Source organism: Triticum aestivum, chromosome 7A, assembly GCF_018294505.1.
Source record: "Triticum aestivum cultivar Chinese Spring chromosome 7A, IWGSC CS RefSeq v2.1, whole genome shotgun sequence".
NCBI classification, from domain to species: Eukaryota; Viridiplantae; Streptophyta; class Magnoliopsida; order Poales; family Poaceae; genus Triticum; species Triticum aestivum.
In genome coordinates this window covers 426,492,311-426,505,062 of record NC_057812.1, presented here as the reverse complement: position 1 = coordinate 426,505,062, position 12,752 = coordinate 426,492,311, and positions in this window count along the sequence as shown.

Sequence of the window (12,752 nt, the reverse complement as noted above, 5' to 3'; positions counted from 1 at the left end):
TTTTCCGTTGACCGGGTTTAGAGCCTCTGAATCCGGCATTGACTGCCTTATCCTCGGTATTGTCGCTGTTGATGTGGCGCTTGTGTTTGTTGCGACGTGACCTGCCATTGATATCCTTGGTATCCGTAGTACCATGGTTCTTTGATATGTTATTGCTTCGAGCCAGCCAGCTGTCCTCTCCCGCGCAAAAGTGGGTCATGAGTGTCGTGAGGGTTGCCATAGATTTCGGCTTTTCCTTGCCAAGGTGTCGGGTGAGGCACTCGTCGCGGATGTTGTGCTTAAAAGCTGCTAGGGCCTCTGCATCCAGACAGTCGACGATTTGATTTTTCTTTGTCAGGAACTGTGTCCAGAATTGCCTGGCCGATTCCTATGGCTACTGAATTATGTGGCTCAAGTCATCGGCATCTGGTGATCGCACATAAGTGCCCTGGAAGTTGTCAAGGAATGCGGCTTCCAGATCTTCCCAACAGCCAATGGATTCTGCTGGCAGGCTGTTGAGCCAATGCTGAGCTGGTCCTTTGAGTTTGAGTGGGAGGTATTTGATGGCGTGTAGATCGTCACCGCGGGCCATGTGGATGTGCAGGAGGAAGTCCTCGATCCATACCGCAGGATCTGTTGTGCCGTCGTATGATTCGATATTTACGGGTTTGAAACCCTCTGGGATTTGGTGATCCATTACTTCGTCTGTGAAGCATAGGGGGTGTGCGGCGCATCTGTACTGGGCTATATCGCGACGCAGCTCAAATGAGTCTTGTCCGTTGTGTTCGGCCCGGCCGGATTTACTTTTACTGTATCCGCGTGACGGTTATCGTCTCGCGTAGTGGCACGCCCTCGTGATCTTGCGTATTTTTCTTTGTCCTCCAATACATCTCGCAGGTCTAGCGTGTTTCCCCGTGCCTTGACATTTTTATTTGAGTGACGTCGAGGTGCGGGCTGAGCTTCTGGCTGAAATGCCTCTCTGTCGTGGCCATGAGGTGGCCGATCAGCCGCGTCATACGCTGGAGATGTGGGTTTTAATGCTTCCTCCTCCAGTCGGGGTAGCAACCTGCGCTTTGGGTAACTCTTGGAGGGGCGTTCGAGTTCATATTCCTCGGCCGCAAGGACTTCAGTCTATCTGTCAGCTAGCAAATCTTGATCAGCTCAAAGCTGTTGTTGCTTTTTCTTAAGGCTATTTGTCGTGGCTATAAGCCGGCGCTTGAAGCGCTCTTTCTCGACGGGATCCTCAGGCACGACAAATTCGTCATCATCGAGGCTTGCCTCGTCTTCGGAGGAGGGCATGTAATTATCATCCTCCGCCTCTCCATCTGCCGCTCTCTCGGGAGGGCTGGCTTCTCCATCCTCCTGCTCTAAATCTTGCTGGTGGGGATTGTCATCATCTTCGGCACTGTCCGGAGTGCTATTATCTCCTGTGTCAGTATCACCGCTTTTTCCTTGGCGAGACTTAGAGTGGCGCCGCTCACGTCGGCGCTTGGGTTGCTTCTTGGAGGGGTCATCCTCTGCTGTCCCGTCGCCATTACCTTCTTTGGGTGTGTCCACATATATATATCATATGATGAGGTGGTTGTCCAGTGCCCTATGGGCAGTGGTTCTTGTTTGTCTCCTGCATCATCATCCATACCGTCGATGTCTTCGGAGTCGAAGTCGAGCATGTCGGTCAAATTGTCGACAGTGGCTACTAAGTGGGTGGTGGGTGGGCGGCGAATTTCTTCGTCATCCACATCCCAATCCTGCCGGACATAGTTCGGCCAGGACTCTCCTAACAAGGAGAGAGACCTTAATGAGTTTAGTATGTCGTCGAAGGGCGAGTGCTGAAAGATATCCGCGGAGGTGAACTCCATGATCGGCGCCCAGTCGGATTCGATAGGCACAGGCGCGGGCGGTTCGGAGTCCGTGGCCGGGGAAGAATCCGGCAGTTTGGCGTCACGGCTCTCGTGAAGGGTAAGGTCGATACTTGGCTCGATCGCCGCTGAGAATGCGGCCTTCGTGGCGGGGTCTATCCACCCGTCCATGGATGGCGCAATTGGCTCCGAATTGAGGGTCAGAGCGGTTGCCGGTGCGGTCTCCTGAACACTGTCCGATAGTAGAGCTAAATCGTGCTCATCGTGACCGTGCGGCGCACTCGGCAGGGGCTCGAATCCGTCGAAGATCAAGTCTCTATGGATGTCGGGCGTGTAGTTTAAGCTTCCAAACCTGACCTGGTGGCCAAGGGCGTAACTCTCGATCTTCTCCAGATGGACAAGCGAGTTGGCCCGCAGTGCGAAGCCGCCGAATACAAAGATTTGCCAGGGGAGAAAAGTCTCACCCTGGACTGCATCGCTTTCCATGATCGAAGGAGCCATCAAGCCTAACGATGACGACACAGAGGAACTCTCAATGAAAGCACCAATGTCGGTGTCAAAACCGGCGGATCTCGGGTAGGGTGTCCCGAACTGTGCGTCTAGGCGGATGGTAACAGGAGACAGGGGACACGATGTTTACCCAGGTTCGGGCCCTTTCGATGAAGGTAATACCCTACGTCCTACTTGATTGTTCTTGATAATATGAGTAGTACAAGAGTTGATCTACCACGAGATCGAAGAGGCTAAACCCTAGAAGCTAGCCTATGGTATAATTGTTGTTGTTGGTCCTATGGACTAAATCCTCCGGTTTATATAGACACCGGAGGGGGCTAGGGTTACACAGAGTCGGTTACAAGGAAGGAGATCTACATATCCGTATTGCCAAGCTTGCCTTCCATGCCAAGGAGAGTCCCATCCGGACACGGGACGAAGTCTTCAATCTTGTATCTTCATAGTCCAACAGTCCGGCCAAAGGATATAATCCCGCTGTCCGGATACCCCCTAATCTAGGACTCCCTCAGTAGCTCGAGAACTAGGCTTCAATGACGATGAGTCCGACGCGCAGATTGTCTTTGGCATTGCAAGGCGGGTTCCTCCTCCGAATACTTCATACAAGATTTTGAACACGAGGATCGTGTCCGGCTCTGCAAAACAAGTTCCACATACAATAGTAGAGAGAATAATATTTTCACAAATCTAATCTGCCGACGCATTCTGCAGTGTGACATCACACCACAGCCAGGTCATCATTCGAATCGTTTTTCACAACCAACCTCAGCGTGTTTCGCGAGGCGGTTATGGTTACACAAGGTCGGTTACAAAGGAGGAGATATCCATATCCGTACTGCCTAGCTTGCCTTCCACGCCAAGTAGAGTCCCATACGGACACGAGACGAAGTCTTCAATCTTGTATCTTCATAGTCCAACAGTCCGGCCAAAGGATATAATCCGGCTGTCCGGATACCCCCTAATCCAGGACTCCCTCACCCACCATCCCTTTGTTGATAATGATGCATATGTAGTTAGTTCTGATGTAAGTCTTGTTGGGTACATTGGTACTCACGTTTTCTTAATTTATGTTTTTGCAGAGAGACTTCAGTCTCCCTAGTAGTTCTGTGTGGAATTCGGCGTTTAGCTTGATACCTCGGCTACCATCTTGTGCCCTCGGCATGATCTGGTAGATAGTCAGGCTTCTCAGCCTTTTTCATTTGTAGATGTCTGTACTTAGACATGTTAAGCTTCCGCATGTTCTTTGACTTGTATGCTCTGAATGTTGGGTCATGAGACCCATGTTTGTAATATCTCGCTCCTCGGAGCCTATTGAATAAATACTTTGAGTCATAGAGTTATGTTGTGATGCCATGTTGTATTTGCACATATCGAGCATATTGTGTGTATGATTTGAAATGCTTGGTATGTGTGGAATCCGACAACCTAGTTGTTTATCCTTGGTAGCCTCCCTTACCGGGAAATGTCCCCTAGTGATTCCGGTGAGCCATGGTAGCTTGCTACTGCTCCGCAACACTTAGGCTGGCCGGCATGTGTCCTGCTTCGTTCCTGTGTCTGTCCCTTCGGGGAAATGTCACACGACGTCTCCAGAGTCCTGTTAGCCTGCTACAACCCGGATTCTCCAGAGTCCTGTTAGCCCAGCTGCTACAGCTCGGATTCACTCGCTGATGACCGACACGTTCGTTGCTGGGTCATGTATGCCCGTCCCTGTAAGTTAGTGCCACTTTGGGTTTACGACTAGTCATGTCGGCCCGAGTTCTTTGTCATATGGATGCTAGCGACACTATCATATACGTGAGTCAAAAGGCGCAAATGGTCCCGGGCCAGGTAAGGTGGCACTCGTGGGAATACCGTGCGTGAGGCCGCAAAGTAATATGATGTGTTACATGCTAGATCGGTGTGACTTGGGATCGGGGTCCTAATAGAGGTGCTCTGCATTTATGTTTGGTGGTCTCAGAAAGGGCTAGCGAGATACCATTATTGTCATATTATATCATGGTTGTTTTGACAACGTGTTGCTGTTTGAGATATCTTATTATTGCTTGCTAGCTGATTATGTCATTAATATGAGTCATTATAATCTTTAAGAGTTATTGTCGACATGGTTAGTTATAATGCTGGCTGAAAACCTGGTTTCTGTTTAAGCTTATTTTGCAAACAAGAGCAAAAGAGTTCATAAAAGTTTTTTCTTTCTCACTTTCAGTTTATCAACTGAATTGCTTGAGGACAAGCAAAGGTTTAAGCTTGGGGGAGTTGATAGGTCTCCAACGTATCTACTTTTGTCATGCTTTGCCTCTTGTTTTGGACTCTAATTTGCATGATTTGAATGAAACTAACCCCGGACAGATGCTGTTTTCAGCAGAACTACCATGGTGTTGTTTTTGTGTAGAAATAAAAGTTCTTGGAATGGAATGAAACTTCATGAGGATTTTCATATAATAAATGAGAATTTCTGGAGCCAAGACCTACCGGAGAGGGGCCCCTAGGTGGGCACAACGCACCAGGTCGCGCCCCCTCTCCTGGCGCGCCCAGGTGGGTTGTACCCACCTGGTGGCCCTGTAGACCTCAACCCTGACACTATAAATTCCTATTTTTGAAGAATCAGGGAGAAAGAATTATCGCGATCCACAAGACGGAGCCGCCTCCAAGCCCTGTTCTTCCTCGGGAGGGCAGATCTGGAGTCCGTTTGGGGCTCCCGAGAGGGGGATCTTCGTTCTTCGTCATCACCAACCCTTCTCCATCGCCAATTCCATGATGCTCCCCACCGGGGGTGAGTAATTCCTTTGTAGGCTCGCTGGTCGATGAGGAGTTGGATGAGATTCATCATGTAATCGAGTTAGTTTTGTTAGGGCCTGATCCCTATTATCCACTATGTTCTTAGATTTATGTTGCTATGACTTTGCTATGCATAATGTTTGTCACTTTAGGCCCGGGTGCCACGATTTTAGATCTGAACCGTGTTATCATTATATCCATGTTCTAATTCCGATTGATACGTCTCCGTTGTATCTATAATTTTTGATTGTTCCATGCCAATATTCTACAACTTTTATATACTTTTGGCAACTTTTTGTACTATTTTTGGGACTAACATATTGATCCAGTGCCCAGTGCCAGTTCCTGTTTGTTGCATGTTTTTGTTTCGCAGAAAGTCCATATCAAACGGAGTCCAAACAGGATAAAAACTAACGGCGATTTTTTTAGAATATATGCGATTTTTGGGAAGAAGAATCGACGCGTGAGGATGCCCGAGGGGGCCACGAGGCATGGTGGTGCACCCTGGGCCCTCGTGGCCAACCCGTAAGGCGGTTGGTGCCCTTCTTTCACCACAAGAAAGCCAATATCCGGATAGAAATCGTGTTAAAATTTCAGCCCAATCAGATTTATGGATCTCCGAGAATATAAGAAACAGTGAAAGGCCAGAATCTGGAACAAAGAAACAAAGAGAGACAGAAAGACAGATCCAATCTCGGAGGGGATCATGCCCCTCCGCCGCCATGGAGGCCATGGACCGGAGGGGAAACCCTTCTACCATCTAGGGAGAAGGTCAAGGAAGAAGAAGAAGAAGAAGGGGAGCTCTCTCCCCCTCTCTTCCGGTGGCACCGGAACACCGCCGGGGCCATCATCGTCACCGCAATATTCACCAACACCTCCGTCATCTTCACCAACATCTTCATCACCTTCCCCTATATATCTACAGCGGTCCACTATCCCGCAACCCGTTGTACCCTCTACTTGAACATGGTGCTTTATGCTTCATATTATTATCCAATGATGTGTTGCCATCCTATGATGTCTGAGTAGATTTTTGTTGTCCTACCGGTAATTGGTGAATTGCTATGATTGGTTTAATTTGCTTGTGTTTATGTTGCTATCCTTTGGTGCCCATCATATGAGCGCGCGCGCACCATAGGGTTAGTTGTATGTTGATAGGACTGTGTATTGGAGGGCAAGAGTGACAGAAGCTTCAACCTAGCATAGAAATTGATGCATACGAGATTGAAGAGGGACCAATATATCTTAATGCTATGGTTGGGTTTTACCTTAATGAACGTTAATAGTTGCGGATGCTTTCTAATAGTTCCAATCATAAGTGCATAGAATTCGAAGTCAGGGATGACATGCTAGCAGTGGCCTCTCCCACATAAAACTTGGTATCGGTCTAGTAAAGTAGTCAATTGCTTAGGGACAATTTTGCAACTCCTACCACCACTTTTCCACACTCGTTATACTAAATTTATTGCTTCTTTACCTAAACAGCCCCTACTTTTTATTTACGCGCTCTTTATTATCTTGCAAACCTATCCAGAAACACCTACAAAGTACTTCTAGTCTCATACTTGTTCTAGGTAAAGCGAACGTTAAGCGTGCATAGAGTTGTATCGGTGGTCGGTAGAACTTGAGAATATTTGTTCTACCTTTAGCTCCTCGTTGGGTTCGACACTCTTACTTATCGAAAGAGGCTACAATTGATCCCCTATACTTGGGGGTTATCAAGACATTTTTCTGGTGCCGTTGCCGAGGAGCAATAGGGTGGGGTGAATATTCTCGTGTGTGCTTATTTGATTTATCACTAAGTAATTTTTATTTGTTGTTCTAAGTTGTTCTCTATCTTTAGTTATGGAACACGAAATACCAAAAAAAGGTTTACTTGCTACTCATGGAGATGGGGAACCTCCTAAAACCCTCGATGCTCATTATGTGAAAGATATTATGCACCACTATAATAATCCTGAGAAAACCCCATTCAATTATATAATAGGAGACACGTTGGATCAACATGAATACTTTAGGGATTATCGCTTGACTCAAAAAGGGAAACTATTATGGGATCAAATGAATATGTTGCATTGGTATGCTCGGCAACTATGCTTGAGATATGATTATACTTGTTGCTCTAGGATGAAGGCTCCACACCTTCCCTTTTCATGCAATTTTAATGAAAATGAAACCTAAGCTTCTTATGCTAATGGTATATATGATTACTATGATGTGGAATGAATAGAAGAATTTGTTCCTTTTAAGGGTGCTTGTGAAATTGAATATTTGTTTAAAGAGTTTGAAGATTTTGATGATTCAATTTATAGACCTGAAAATTTAGCTATCCTTAAATATTGCTATGATAATTATAAATACAATTATGATATTGATGAATTTATTGAGAATAACTCCGTTGTCCAAGAAAAGACTAATATTTTGCAGGTGTCGGATTTCGGGTTCTGGCAGACCCTTGAGGTTCGAACACTGGGGTGCGCACGGAGATTTTGCCTTCTACCTACCTGCACCCCTCCGCCTCGCTAAGATCTAAGCTATGGAAAGAATAGCACAAGAGACACAGGGTTTATACTGGTTCGGGCCACCGTTGTGGTGTAATACCCTACTCCAGTGTGTGGTGTGGTGGATTGCCTCTTGGGCTGATGATGATGAGCAATACAAGGAAGAACAACCTCGCGAGGGTCTGTTCTTGGCTGGGGGGATGAACTGCTAGGAGGAGTTTAGTCGCCCTTCTCTCTCTCTCTCTTCTCGATTCTCTCTCTGATTTCGATCCGATCTCCCCTACCCTGTGGGTGGCTAGTCCTATTTATAGGCAAAGGCCCTGGGCCTCTTCCCAAATATTGAGCGGGAAGGGCGCCAACAATTGGCCATTTTGAAGGGGAACATCTGGTACACTTATCCTGACTAAAGTTGGTCCTCGCCTGCCAAAGGCTCTGGCGGTGACACTGGCTTGGGCTCCACAATGACTTCCTCCCTGCCGTTGGACTGGTCTTGGTCTCGTTGCACCGAAACGGGTGCCTTTGCTTGATGCTCTCGCCTGCGCTTGCTCCCTTTGCACCAAAGAGGAAAGGAGGACACTGCACGGTTGGCGCCCGCCTGGCGCCTTTGGTCGTCATGGCTTGCGTCATGGGCACCTCGCGAGGTACCCCGCCTTGATCTCTCCGCCTCCTCGCGAGCCAGCCTGATGAGGCCGTGCCTGAGGAAGCTCCATGTCGTCCGCCCCGCGAGGCTTGGCCCCTCGCGAGGGTTTTGGGTCTGTGTTGATGAATATGGGCCATGCTGGGCCCCTCCTCGAGCCACGCCGCAGGCCGCAGGCAGGCAAGTCTGGGGACCCCCATTCCCAGAATGCCGACAGTAGCACCTGGGCCCAAGGCGCGTCCGGACTTGGCCGTGTAGGGAGGTGAAAGGGCAAGAGCAAAGTGCCGCGGGCCCTAACAGCCTGCGGCCTTGGGCACCGTGTGGCGGTTGACTGGACGTGGGCGCCTCGGCAACCGTGTGAGTTGATAAGGGAGCGGCATCTGCCTAGGCTTTGCTTTTTGCTTTCTCCGGTTGCTGCTCAGATCCCCTTTCTTGCGCCTTTCCTTCCTTCCTCCAAAATTTCCAGATCTACTTCGACCGCGTGACCTAGGAAGCCATGGCGCCTCGTCAGTCCCCGGCCGGAGCTTGGTACTCGTCTGCCCTGGACTCGCCGAACGTGTCTGAGGCGAGTCTCGCCTGGTTGCGCCGGATGGCAGCGACGCAGGGCATCGACGGGGCGAAGGTGTTCAAGGCCGGCTCCGCCACCCCTGAGGGCCAAGGGAGCACCTTCTATCCGTTCTTTGTAAGCGCCATTGCTGCTGGCCTGGTGCCTCCCTTCTCGGAGTTCTTCTTCTATGTCCTCCGCCATTATAAGCTACATGCTTTGCATCTCCACCCCAACTCTGTCCTTCTCCTGGCAATCTTCGCCTATTACTGCGAGGCTCACGTTGGGGTGCAGCCCTCAGTGGCCTTGCTGTGCCACTACTTCTACCTCCGGACCTCTCGCGGTCCTGCTTCCGCGTGCGCGAGCTTCATCGCGTACGGTGGCGCCATTGCCATTTTGAACCCCGGGAAAATGATTGAGGGCATCAAGAGCAAGTGGGTCTTGGCAGATGCTGGGCGCATCCACCCTCGGCTGATCTTGCCCACGGAGCAACCCACGAGCTCCAGCGATTGGGGTCGAGCGGAGCTCGCGGACCCTCGTGCGAAGCTGGTGTTGGAGAAGATGGACGCGGATCTGAGGCCGGCCAACATGGCGGCGGCGAAGCTGACCGACGAGTCACTGCTGAGGTAATTCCTGGAGCACCAGCTGGCTCTGCTTCGGCAGTACTCACTTCTGATGTGGAGGCCCCATCCGAGCCCCGCGGCCTTGGCCGACGAAGATCTGGGTGCGGTCCTCCAATCTCTGGTCGGGGGCGATGTGGCGAGGTTGGAGGGCGCTCCTACGCCCTTGTTCCTCCGCGACAACTGGGAGCAGGTAGTGGAGTCCATGCCCGTCTTCAACGGGGAAGGGCCCGTGCCCATGGAAACTCCGATGACTCCAGCGAAGAGGAGGAAAGAGGGGAGCGGGAAAAAGGGCCTGACTCCGAGGCGACTGACGGAGAGTCGAGGGCTCCCCTCCCTTGGCGCAGGTCCCGCGCTCTCCGCCTCTCTCCGAGCGATGATGACAAGGATGATGATGAGCAGGGCGGCGGGAGCTTGCCCCCGAACCCGAAGAAGGACAGGACCGGGCTGATCTCCCGTGGGTCTGCCCCGGCCCTGAGGCAGACCGCAGACACGCCTTCCACTCCCAAGCTTCCCAAGGTTGACCCTTCCAGCCGGCTTTCAGGCTTCAAATTTGGCCGGAGGCTGCCTGAGCTCACTGGCGACAACCAGTAAGCGCTTGATTCTTGTCTTTATTTCTTGTTCTGCTGCTGAGGCTTGACGTCCACATCTTTTGGACAGGCCGACGCCCGCAGCAAAGAAGCCAAAGGGAGCTCCTGAGGTTCCATCCGTGGCAGCGCCTCTGCCCGTGAAGGAAGGTGACCGCGACGCACGGGCTTCTCCTGCCCGGTCGTCCTCGCGAGGCCTGGCTGAGCCGGGTGGGGCGAGCTAAGCCCCCATGGCCCAAGTGACTCCCGAGGTGCCTTTGCCTGTTGCCGCCACTACAGCCGTTGGGGCGCAGCAGGCTCCGCCTCAGGATGCTGTGGTCGCGCTGCCGCCTTCTCCTCCTACTCCACCGACTGCTGTTTCTCCAACTCCTCCTGCCGTTCTGGATCGTGCTGCTGCTGAGCTGGACCGGCTGCGGCAGGATCTTCTTGGCGCCAACCCTCGCTTGGTGGCTGGGCGCTTGGAGCTGGCTTCAGGATGGATTCGCTCCGACGCTTCGATTCGGGCGGCGCTGGTCCAGGCCTCGACGGCTTGCGATGAGGAGAGGCATGCCATCCTTGAGGTGAAGGCTGCTCGTGACGCAGCCCTGGGGGAGGTGGTCGACGTCCGTGGTCACTGCAAGGCGCTGGAGGACAAGCTGCAAGGCCTGTGGGACCAGCTTGCGAAAGAGGCCCGCCTTCACCAAGAGCAGGAAGAAGGCGTGAAGGCTCGCAAGGCGGCTGTCAAGGAGAGGGAGGTCAAGCTCAGGAGGCGCCGTGACCACCTAGGCGCGCTGGAGCAGGAGTTGGGGGCGAGGAAGGTCGAGCTGGACGACAAGGCCCAGGTTCTTGCCGAGGACCGCGTGGCCTTCGCGGAGATGGAGGCGAAGGCTCACTCCTCGCTGAGGACGCTTTACGACAGCGGCCTGGAGAGCCCGCTGGCTGGCGCCGAGGACGGCCCCGCCAAGCTGCTTCCCTTCCTGGTCCGCGCTCTTGAAGATGTCGCCCTTCGCCTTGGCCCCACGGCCGAGGTCGAGGTGCATGTCCTGTCTTCTGCAGCGCTGGCACGGGTCCTCACCCACATCTACCTTCGCGATCCCGGCGTCGACCTTGACAGCCTGCTGGAGCCAGTAAGCGGTGAGCGTGCCGCTGCCGCTGCCGAGGCCGTGAAGGGTCGCGCGGAGGCTCTGCTGGGGAAGTTCCGGGCTTTCAGCACCAAGTCGAAGCAAGGCGCTGCCGACCCCGCTGCTCCATAAGGCGAACCCACTCCGCGCTGCTCCACCGCCGACAAGTGACTTCATTGTGGCTCCTGTCCTGCCTTTAATTCCTGCACATGTATCATGCCTCGGGGAGGCGTTTAAACTTGCGTTTGGCATTGAGATAACAATGTGGACTGTAATATATGCTTTTGAATTCCTTGAAATTACGATTTTCCTTCCTACTTGCTTATGTTCTACGCCGTCAGAGCCCGGCCCCGCACATACCTCAGCCGCCGTTAGCCCCAACCGGAAACCAGGATGGGACCAAGGAGTGAGGGGCTACGTGACAAGTTAGGCTCCTGAGTCGCGATGCTCAGGAGTCCCCCTTGGTGCACGAACAGCAAGTAGGGAGGTGTGATGTGGGTGGATCTACTGTTCTACGTCTGCAGAGCCCGCCCGTGCGCATACCTCAACCGCCGTTAGCCTTTCGGAACTAAGGAGTGAGGGGCTACGTGACCAGTTAGGCTCCTGAGTCGCGATGCTCAGGAGTCCCCTTTGACGCTCAAACGGCCTTCGTACCTTGGCTCCGCTCTGGGAGAGACGCGCGATGAACCAGGCCCGGGGGGCCTGGCTGGGTGGCGTGCATCTGGGCGTGACCCAGGTGCAGCCCCTGTGCCCAGCCCCCTCGCGCGGCACTCATGAGGGGAGGCGTTACGATGAGGCTAGACACTAAGCTCTGGGCTCCCTGAGGTTGATGCGGCCCGGGGGCCGCCCTTAGTTGTTTATCACCAGCGCGGAGCATAGCGCTTCCGTATGTGTACGGGCATAGCCGCTCCTCGGTAGTGTCGTCAGCCAGCGCGGAGCATGGTGCTTCCACTGGTACGTGGGAGGGGGCTCCCCTCCGGGAGGAGCCCCCGTGGCGTGTACAGCCCCGCCATGACACGTGGCTGGCACGGTAGGGCCTGGCGAGGTGTATCTGGGCACCCGTGAGCCAGCGCGGGACTCATGGGGCCCTACCTCTAGGCGGGTTGCACCTGGCACTAGGCCTTATCTTGTGATGTGTCCCTGCAAATTTGGTTAGATGCCGGCACTCTACGTCCTCGGGTCCCGGCCCTCGAGCTGGTCTCAGCCGTCGCTGGTATGCCAGGTCGCGATGCCGTGGACAAGGCCAGAGGGTGAGGGCTGGAGAGCCAGTAAGATCCCTGAGTCGCGATGCTCAGGTACCCCCCCTTTAATGTGCAAGTGGTCGGCATGGAGAAGAAGAGGTGTCGTGGACAGGCATCAAATAATCAAGCATGGTGGGTCGAACGCATAGCCGGAAATAAACGCGAAAGGGGATACATGCCGCTGGGTCTGGCCCGAGCGACTTGGGGGATGATGCAGCCCGAGGGGCGCCCCCATCAAGGTAAGCTAACAACATAAAATAACAGGGATACATGCCGCAGGGACGGACCCACGCGGCCTGGGAATAATGCAGCCCTGGGGGGCGCTCCTAGCTAGAAATGAAACTTGAAAGATGTCACCTGATGATGTTGAGGACGAAGGAGTGTTGGCATAGCAGACTC